General features: G+C 36.4%; 1 long non-coding RNA gene across 2 annotated transcripts; it reads left to right on the top strand.

Moving 5' to 3' along the window:
- Positions 1 to 275: 275 nt before the first annotated feature.
- On the top strand, positions 276 to 9,287 carry LOC109045291. Of its 2 annotated transcripts, none has more exons than XR_006153038.1 (6): positions 276 to 311; positions 400 to 468; positions 4,470 to 4,553; positions 4,671 to 4,748; positions 8,799 to 8,855; positions 9,042 to 9,287. It is a non-coding gene; the product is annotated as an uncharacterized LOC109045291 (long non-coding RNA). The 2 variants fall into 2 exon arrangements; XR_006153037.1 differs by having other exon boundaries at positions 292 to 311; positions 375 to 468.
- Positions 9,288 to 9,546: the final 259 nt, after the last annotated feature.

Raw genomic sequence — 9,546 nt, 5'->3', positions numbered from 1 at the left:
TAATGCATGGTGTGTACTCAGCTAGTAAACTTGATGCTGATGGTTCCCTAGGCTTTAATAACACACATACACAAATCAAACACACACACACACGTTTTCCCCTAGTGCACCTTGTCCTCAGGAAAGTCTTCATCAGGGACATTATTTTTATGGTCTCTGAATGGACAGTGAGTAGTAATCAGATGACCAACTCCCAAGCTGAGGCACAGATAGAAAGAAAGAGAAAGGGAGAGAGAGAATGAGAGAAGAGAAGGGATGGGAGGGCAGAGAGAGTGAAATTAGACTGAAGGGGAGGGAGGCGAATCTGTGAGGTGAGGATTCTGCCTTACAACACTGAGCATGTCTTTGTGAGGATACGATTATACTGTTCTAAGGTCTGTTTTGTGTTGTTTCAAGCAGAACAGTGCTGCACAACTGCGTGTCTGTCCTCAGTGAGTGTACACTGAAATAACAACAGGTTTTTTCAAGGTAAGACCACTTTAACAAACTCTAGTTCTTTTATTAAAATTTTTGTTATGGCAATTACAGCATATGCACCAGATTTCTATTTTTATTTTAATATTTATTTATTTAAAAATGTAATTATTATTCTTTTTTAGTCTAGGGTGTTGATGTCATCTTAACCCTCTGTGTGTGTCAGAAGCAGAACAGGGACAGTGTATCTAGCCAGTCACCACAATGTCACCCAAACACACCACAGCTGCACTCCACTTCCCACAGTGCTCATTCAGATTAGCCAAATTAATCATACAGTGTGTATACATTATTAAAGAATTTATGTAAATTTGCTTGTTAAAATGTACTTGGTGTTTTTAATTTTTTCTCAAATATGAAATGCTATATATATATATATATATATATATATATATATATATATATATATATATATATATGTATGTATGTATAATGATGAATTGTTCACAGTAAGATCTATAACATGCATTTATAAAATAGGACAGTTTTCAATTAATGCTGACTTTAAAAATGACTTAACATGTACGAAATCTGTAACTTGTATGTGTATAGTGCTGTCCCACAGTTCTATGAATTATTTAAAAATATTTAAAATATCAAATGGAAATTTACAACTCTAAAGTTATAACACTAACTATAATCTATTTTGCAAATTTCTAGATGAATTTTTCATAGTGCCTCACAAAAAACTGATTTCCTGTGATGTATTGTATTAGATTGAGATGACAATCCTTCTTGCTCTTCCCTTTTTAAAAGATTTTTTTTAATCTGTTCACAACATTTCAGAGTTTGTGCACAACATGTCAAAACTGATCTGAGATGAATCATTAGATTTAGTTGGCTTGGTTTATGGAACATAATTGTCTTGACTCATCTGCCAGTTAATTGTTCATGACAGAGATGTAAAGTACACAATAAAGACTATTTTAAACAACATGAATGATTCGGTGTAATTTAAAGGTGAGGTCAGGCAACTTAAATGAGTCAAGCTAATAATTTTCTATTACTGATTTGAATAAACTCAAACAGCATTGTTGCAACCATTCTATAGAACACTCTGCACAGGCACGAAGTTTACCTTGGTCTGTTTTGAAAGATGAAAAATCACATTTTGAGACAGGGGTCCCTGTAATGTTAACCCACCCTGGAGGGACACAGCCTGTCACATTCATTCCTTCATCTGTCAGGCTCCTGGTACCGGCTTGTTGCCATGGTAATACCGTCTGGTGGTGCAGTCGGAAGAGCTATAGAGTCCTAATTGGCCTCAGTCCTGGGTGAGATTTTGAATAGCTGCTTCCGTGCCACTATCTTGTTTAGAATAACTATTGAATACTGATTAAGGTTTCTGTTTTAAGGACATATAACACAAAATACTGAACTGAGATGCAGGATGAATAAGGAGGCAATTTTCTTTACTCTAGCTCAATATTTGCATCTCATTTTAAAACACTCTTGCCCTCTCTATTTATCGATCTATATCTCTGTTTCGCCCTCGTAGTCTCTCTCCTGCCAGCAAATACACATGCATCCAACAGGTCTGATGGTTTGAGTCACCATCTGCTGTCTTCTAAGAGTTGACATTTGCACTAATCGCATGTTTGAGGTCAGACTCACTTCGCTAGTGGCCTTTTTCCAGTTGATGTTACATTTCAAGTGTCCTGCGGGGTGACAATTAATATGGTTACTCTAAAACTCTTTTTGTCTTATAATGATTATAATTATTATTATCATTATTATTTACAGTATATACATGTATAATATTAATTAATTTATAAAATAATATAAATAATAAAAATAGGTCCTTTAAATGCAAGCTGCTACAATTTGCTAACAATCACATCATTTACTACACAAGTTGATTGGCCTCTGCTGATTCTACAGCCAATGAGAGTAACAACATTTAAATAGTTTGGTTAAGTGTTTGCTGTAAGCTGGTCCTGCAGCATGCTATTTAGAGTTCTTCTGAAACCCTCCACCTTCCCCAGCTCCACCTGTCTGGAGCTGCTATTGGATTTATGTATGCCTATTCATGTGGAAACAGCATATCTTATGGTCACGTCTGTGTATCTATTGGTGGTAGCCAATCCATACTTGCAACAGCATTCATAGCAGATATAGTCTGCCAAGGCCTAATACACTGACATTGTAAGATCTATTAATATGCTAAAACTATTTGAGAATTGTCATTATTGGTTTAAATTAACCCTAACTTAAATTATCATAAAAAGACAAATGCCTGTGTTATGTGCCAACTACCCACAAAAAAGTATTTTTTTATTTTTTTTTTCATGTGCATACTTTAAAAGACTGTGCTGTTTTATAAACTGCTTGTGTTTGACTTTGATTAATCATATTGTATTGTACTTCCACTGGTTTGATTCAAAGCTCTGTCTATTGTTTGGTCAATATATGAGCTACAATGTGTTTGCAGCTGAAGAGGTTTGATAAGTGTTGGTTTGTTATATGAGTTTTGGTAAAGACTAAGCACACAGTAAACAGAGGCTGTCTAGGTTTAGTCTGCCAAAGCCTGAGATTATTAAAGGCATTTATGCAGTCAATGTTCTGATCAGTCAATAACAATGGAGGTTCAAATCATCTCTTATAAACAGAACGAGGCCAGAGAATATTTATTTGAAGCCGAGTTGGCATTCATAAATGCATTTAGCAGACATCAGTATTTCTAGACAAGCAGTTTAAGTTATGATGTGTGCAGAAAGAAAAATACCTAAGCCAGTCACAAGCTTATTTCTGCTTCAAAAGCTTGACAGAGCATTCACTTCACTGTTCTGCTCCAGATTCTGGGTTGTATAGCACAAATAGAGCAATGGTTTCTTAAAATCTTTACTACAATAATATAGTGAGCAATAGAGAATAATCTATAATAAAGCCAAGAAGCATTTGGATGGCAAAGATAAAAAAAAAAATAATGTAGGCACCAGTCATTTTGTTTTTCATAAATATAGCCATTCAAAATAATTTACCTGGCGAACAAAAAAGAGGTGAAAAACTGGGTCAGAAATGAACTTTTCCATTTAAGGGAACATTTGCCTGTGGGAAGTGATTTCCTGGGTAATTTTTTACCTTTGTAAGGGCAATTTTATTTACATAATAGCGATGTAATATTACTGGTAAAATCGTTATTGTCGATTACTGTCCTTGATATTGGAATAATGATCAGTAATATACATTACTATACAAATGTTTTTGGGTGTGGAAAAATGACATAGGCCTATTCTTTTAGGCTACACAGGCAAAACAAACTGAGAACTGTTTATGAATAAGTTTACTGCTTTTTGATGCATTACAAAATCAAGACTTCATGTTGGAAAACTAAACAATTATTTAAAAAAGAGCAAAGAATGTTCCACATTATTGAAGTGGTCAATGAGTTCATGGCAAGCTCACTGAGTTCAGCACTCTCACAAGAATTTGGGGGGAATTTTTACTTATTTTGGTGGCTGTTTTCCTCCAAGCCCTTGTTATTTTCTGACACTGGTGAAAAATCCTTTAGGGAGCAATATATCATAAATGACTTGTGGTAACCACCTAAATGTCCTAATAACTACTCACAACACCTTTGGCAACTGCATAGCTATGTGCCAGCACAACATAGATCAACATGACAACAGTCTTTAGAAAATGTCAAATGTTTTGTTTTGGTATATTAAAATTCAGGCTTCTGTTGACGTGCTTTCGAGGGTGCCTTTCCTGCTTCACTTTACCTCACAAATGTCTTATTCTCAGCTACGCCTACAGTACCTTGCCATGGGATTCCCGCCAGAAGCGATTTGGAATTGGTTTGCTCGGTGACAAATATTCCACAGAGACTTGGTACAAAAAGTTGTGAAAGTGAGCCGGGCTTCTCATAAAGTATGTGGAATAATTTCTGTTGTCATTTTATAGTTGAAATGATTTAAATTCAGAGATGAAGACTGTTCTTTGTGAAGTATTATCACGGCTAATGTTGTTATTCTCTGTCTCTTTCATATTTTCAGATAACCAATAGCGTTGACTACGTTTTCTAGAGACACCGCTGATTTCCCTCCGAAAGTCGAGACATGGAAAGAAGAGAGAATAAAGTGAGTGGATACTGAACCAAATGCTGAGAGTATCACAGAATACAAAGGAAACTGTCTTAATAGAAAACACAGATATTCCAAAATGGCTTTAACCCATTTTATTTTTATTCCCCCAAGGTGTCCAACGTCTCCCCACAAAAACAGACAGTGAAAAATAGATCCAAGTCCACAGAGGAGGTACAGCAAGCCAAAAAGGTAGTGGCTCTACAGAATGCTAATGTCACACACATTTCAATTTAAGTGAACCTCATCTTTAATGTGACTTTTGTGCATGTAGATGACAGCGTGGCATTGGTGCATCAAATGAGATGATGATTAAATGGGCGGGGGACTGTGTGTCAATTTTCAGCTTCTAATTTTAAAATCCTTTATTGACCACACTGTTTTACACACAGTACAGCCCACACTAAAAACTGTGTATTGTACAAGCAGCGCGTCACTCTACTAAAGATTTCAGCAGCTGTCCAGCACCATCTAGTGATGTGGTCGAATAATCTCTGAGTGTGAGTGAGTGAGTGTGTGTGTGTGTGTGTGTGTGTGTATTTACTCAGGGAAAAGGTGTCTCTATCTTTCTTTGAATGCACAGTGAATAAGGAATTTGGAAAAATAAGAGCACTTATCAGCACAAAAGGTTGTGGGTTCGATTCCCAGGGAACACATGTTAGGTAAAAAATGTTAGCCTGAATGCACTGTAAGTCGCTTTAGCGTCTGTTAAAATGCATGTATTCACAAATGTGTTATTATTATATATTACTACTACTACTACTAAAACAATAATTATTTTATATTTTATTTATTTTGTAATAGAAAAAATATCTCTATTCCAATAAATAATAGTAATAATAATAAAGTAACATTTTTAAAATCGTTCCTCTGACTTGTTACTGGGTCAATTGTCAGCAAATCCAAATTTTCTCTTTTATTTAAAAACTTTATTAATGCAAATCATATCTTTATTAGTATCTATGTGTACTAATATGCATCCTCTAAGGGCAGATAAGTTGTAAAGATGTGCTCTACCTTTGAGAATTTTTCCTCAATCGCAAGAAAAAAAAAAATATTTAGGGGTTCAAGCGTGTAGCGCTGAAACCGTATTGTAATTGTTATTGGCCAAACCGTAAGTCATAGAGACTTGAAACTTGGAGGAATGCTATACTCAGACTGTCTACAATGTCACCAAGGCTTACCCCAATCGGCATGATGGTGGAGCTACAGCGATCAAAAGTACCTACAAAATCGTGAGCCGTGGTCACACTAGACCAGGGATCCTCAAATCTGGCCCACAAGATCCACTTTCCTGCAGAGTTTAGATTTAACCCTAATCAAACACACCTGAGCATGCTAATCAATGTCTTCAGGATCATTAAAAAATCACAGGTAGGTGAGTTTGATCAGGGTTGAAGCTAAACTCTGCAGCACATTGGCCCTCCAGGGTAAGATTTGAGGAACCCTTCACTAGACTTTTCGTTCTATTGACTTCCATTCATACGGATGTGAATGCGTCAGACTGGAAACGCAAGCCTGTGCTAAGATATTTTGCATTTCGCTGCATAGCAAAGTTCAAGTTTGCTGAAGAGAATGGGAATGTGTCGTCACAGTGGCAATGCATTCTGGGAATTTAGGTCACGGGAGATACAGCGGAGACTGGAGAATATAGTGAATGTAGATGTTTGATATTATTTAATGTTTATTTTATTCTACTTAAAATCACGTTGGAGTGGTTAAAGGATAGTTCACCAAAAAATGAAAATTTTATGTTTTTCTGCTTACCCCCAGGGCATCCAAGATGTAGGTAAATTGGTTTCTTCAGTAGAACACAAACGAAGATTTTTAACTTCAGGCGCTGTAGTCTCTCAGCCGTACAATGCATGGCAATGGTAACAGAATCTATGAGAGTAAAAAAAAAAACATGCACAGAAAAATCCAAATTAAACCCTGCGGCTCATGACGATACACTGATGTCTAGAGGGTGAATAAGGTTGGCGTTTTGGTGAATGCGTGTTGTATTTTTATCGTTTTTTTTTGTTTTTTGTTTTTTTTATTCTTATTCACGCAATGTCCGAACTGTTAGAACTCTTGTAGTCTCAGCCTCAGACATCACGCCCACAGACCGTTGGCTATACGTCTGATGCATATGGCACACAAAAGTGGAAACACTTCAGGAGTGTCGAAGTTGTCATCGGATTGGTTGAATTCTACAGGAATTCTACAGAGACGTGTGTGGCTCGTTCTTTAATGTTCCACCTGAAAACAAAGATACCATGGCACCAAACACCCCTCACCAAAGAAGAAAGCCATTGTGTTTACTACTGTGACGACGGGCACTTATCAGGATCAACTAAACGCTGGATTCTTAAAAGTATGTGAAATATTTAAAGTTTGCGGCATAGAATCTTTAAAATATGTCCGGAGTTTTACACACCGGTCTGTTATTGTGGCGACATTTCCACGCCTCGAAACATGATGATTAAAGGATTGAACTGTTGTTGGTTGTTTGACTGTAATTATGGCAACATTTCCACACCTCGCTTGGCCAATGAAAGCTGCCATAGATTCCAGACCTTCAGTCTGAAGGTCTGGCTACATGAGCCTAGAACTCTTGTGAACGTGCTTCACAGCAACAAGAAGAAGATAATGCAGGCTGCTGTGAAGCACGTTCACAAGAGTTCTAACAGTTCAGACATTGCGTTAATCAGAGGTAAAAAAAACCCATATAAATACTGTTCAGTTTCTTGCACAGACGGATCGTTTTGTGTCTTTACTCATCAATGTATCGTCACGAGCCGCAGGGTTTAATCTGGATTTTTCTGTGCATTTTTTTTTCTCTCATTGATTCTGTTACAATTGCCAAGCATTGTACAACTGAGAGACTGCAACGCTTGAAGCTAAAAATTCATAATTTGTGTTCTACTGAAGAAACAAAGTCACCTACATCTTGGATGCCCTGGGGGTAAGCAGATAAACATCAAATTTTCATTTTTGGGTGAACTATCACTTTAAGACTCACTTTACATCATTTGCCATAGCCCTTTGCATGGCCGGTGTGAAAAGCATCCTTTTTTTAGCGTTAGAAAGCTGAAAAAGGAGAGTTTTTTTCTGCAGACATTGATAAGGGCTATGCCCTGCCCCTTTTTGCAGCACCGTCCAAAAGGATGTTAAACCTTTAAGCCATGGTCACACTAGACTTTGAACATGCGAAATTCATTCGGGCGGTGCTGCAAAAAGGGGCGGGAGCAGGATATGACATCACGCGCCAAAATATCTTCACTAGTCATATTTTTTTCTATTTAAGTGATTACAATCAGTCACAAGTATAGTTAATCAAGTACACGCACGCACACATACAAATCCCATGTAATAAAAAAAACATAAAATTACACGTTTCACTGTTCAAACATATCATCCGCTCCTGTTTCTTTTGCCACCGCAAACCAAGCCACTTCTCTTTTTATGTGATTTTTGTAATTTTTTAAAATTGTGTTTTTAAACAGGATGATGTGACACTGCTAAAATTAGTGATTCCTCCATTTCTGTACCAAGAGGTCACTTTGTGACGTTTTGATCTTCTACTGGTCTCACGTATTCACGTGATGCGAATTAGCAAGTCAGAGTTCAGCAAACTTCACACTGGCTTGCATTTCCGGTCTGATGCATTCACATGTGTATGAATGGAAGTCAATGGAACGAAAAGTCTAGTAGGACTGCGGCTTTAGTCGCTGGCTCAAGTGCTTAAGTGTCCGGGAAAAAGGGCACGTATGGTCTTCCTAGTTTTGCAACAACTTTTTTCACATTTCCGGGTTTCTCAGCAGTGTAAGTCGTCATAGTTGGGTTAACTTGAAGCAAATAGCAAAAGAAAAACTCTGAAAAACTGATAGTGTTTTCATGACTTTCAATAAAAGAAAAAAATTGAGAGAGACTTATAACGGCAGTCAGAAGAGAGAACAATGTCAAATTTACCATCCCTCCCATATAATAGGTTAATAGGTTAATCATTTAATTTCTATGTGTGTGTGTGTGTGAGGGTATTTTCCATCATGGATGTGTTTTAGTGTCAGCCATACATTTTGGGTAGGCCAAGACCCTAAAGCATAGAACATTTAAATCGCTTGAACCCCGGTAATCATTGCTTGCAGCTATATTTTGCACATTTTTGGAGAGTGCTCTCATTAAACATGTTCAGAGATGTGTGTTCAGAAATCCTCTTACTGTTTTCTAAAGTCTTTCGTTTTTGCCCTCCTGCCACAGGCCTTTCATACACCACAAAAATCTCTTCCGGCTAAACCAGAAACCGAACAACTAGAGGTAAACATGAAATGATGAATTATGGGCTGTTTTAGAGCTTGACTTTGAAAAAAAAAAATAGATCAAAGATTAGACCAAAGACCAGTCAGTGCTGCTTGTGCTGTCAGAGCTGCTTTATTATGTGCTTCATGTTTGTGTTTGATGTCCTCGATTACATTGTGTCTAATGTGTTAATATATTTTACAGGAAACCTCAGAACTGAGTGCCTCATCAGAGGAGTTAAAATGATTGTTGGATTCAAACTTCGGGGCTTTGAGATTTAGACAGATCAACCGGAATTATGGGTAATAACAAGAGGATGATTCAGTGTCTTTACTGAATTCAGTGTTTTACTTTGTTTAGTTCATATAGAAGAAAACCAACAATAATCATGTGTAGCTTCTTGAATTTGTATGAGTCTGTTTTGTTTGTGAAATAAATGGATATCACAGTGAATTGTGTATGTGATTCATATTAATAGGTTCATACAGTACATATGTAGTTGTAGTAAATCATCAGTAAAACTTGAATTAAATATTTTAATAAAAAGTAACATTTATTGTACATTTTAAATGCAATGAAAAAGATAATTTTCGTAATCTTATTTTTTTTTCTTGTATTCAAATGAAAGCATCTAAATTATTCAAATAACTAAATATCCAATACAGTAAATATATATATATATATATATTTGCTTTAAATTTGTGTAATA

This window comes from Cyprinus carpio, chromosome A21 (assembly GCF_018340385.1).
Source record: "Cyprinus carpio isolate SPL01 chromosome A21, ASM1834038v1, whole genome shotgun sequence".
Classification (NCBI taxonomy): domain Eukaryota; kingdom Metazoa; phylum Chordata; class Actinopteri; order Cypriniformes; family Cyprinidae; genus Cyprinus; species Cyprinus carpio.
This window is presented reverse-complemented; position numbering and strand designations above follow the sequence as displayed.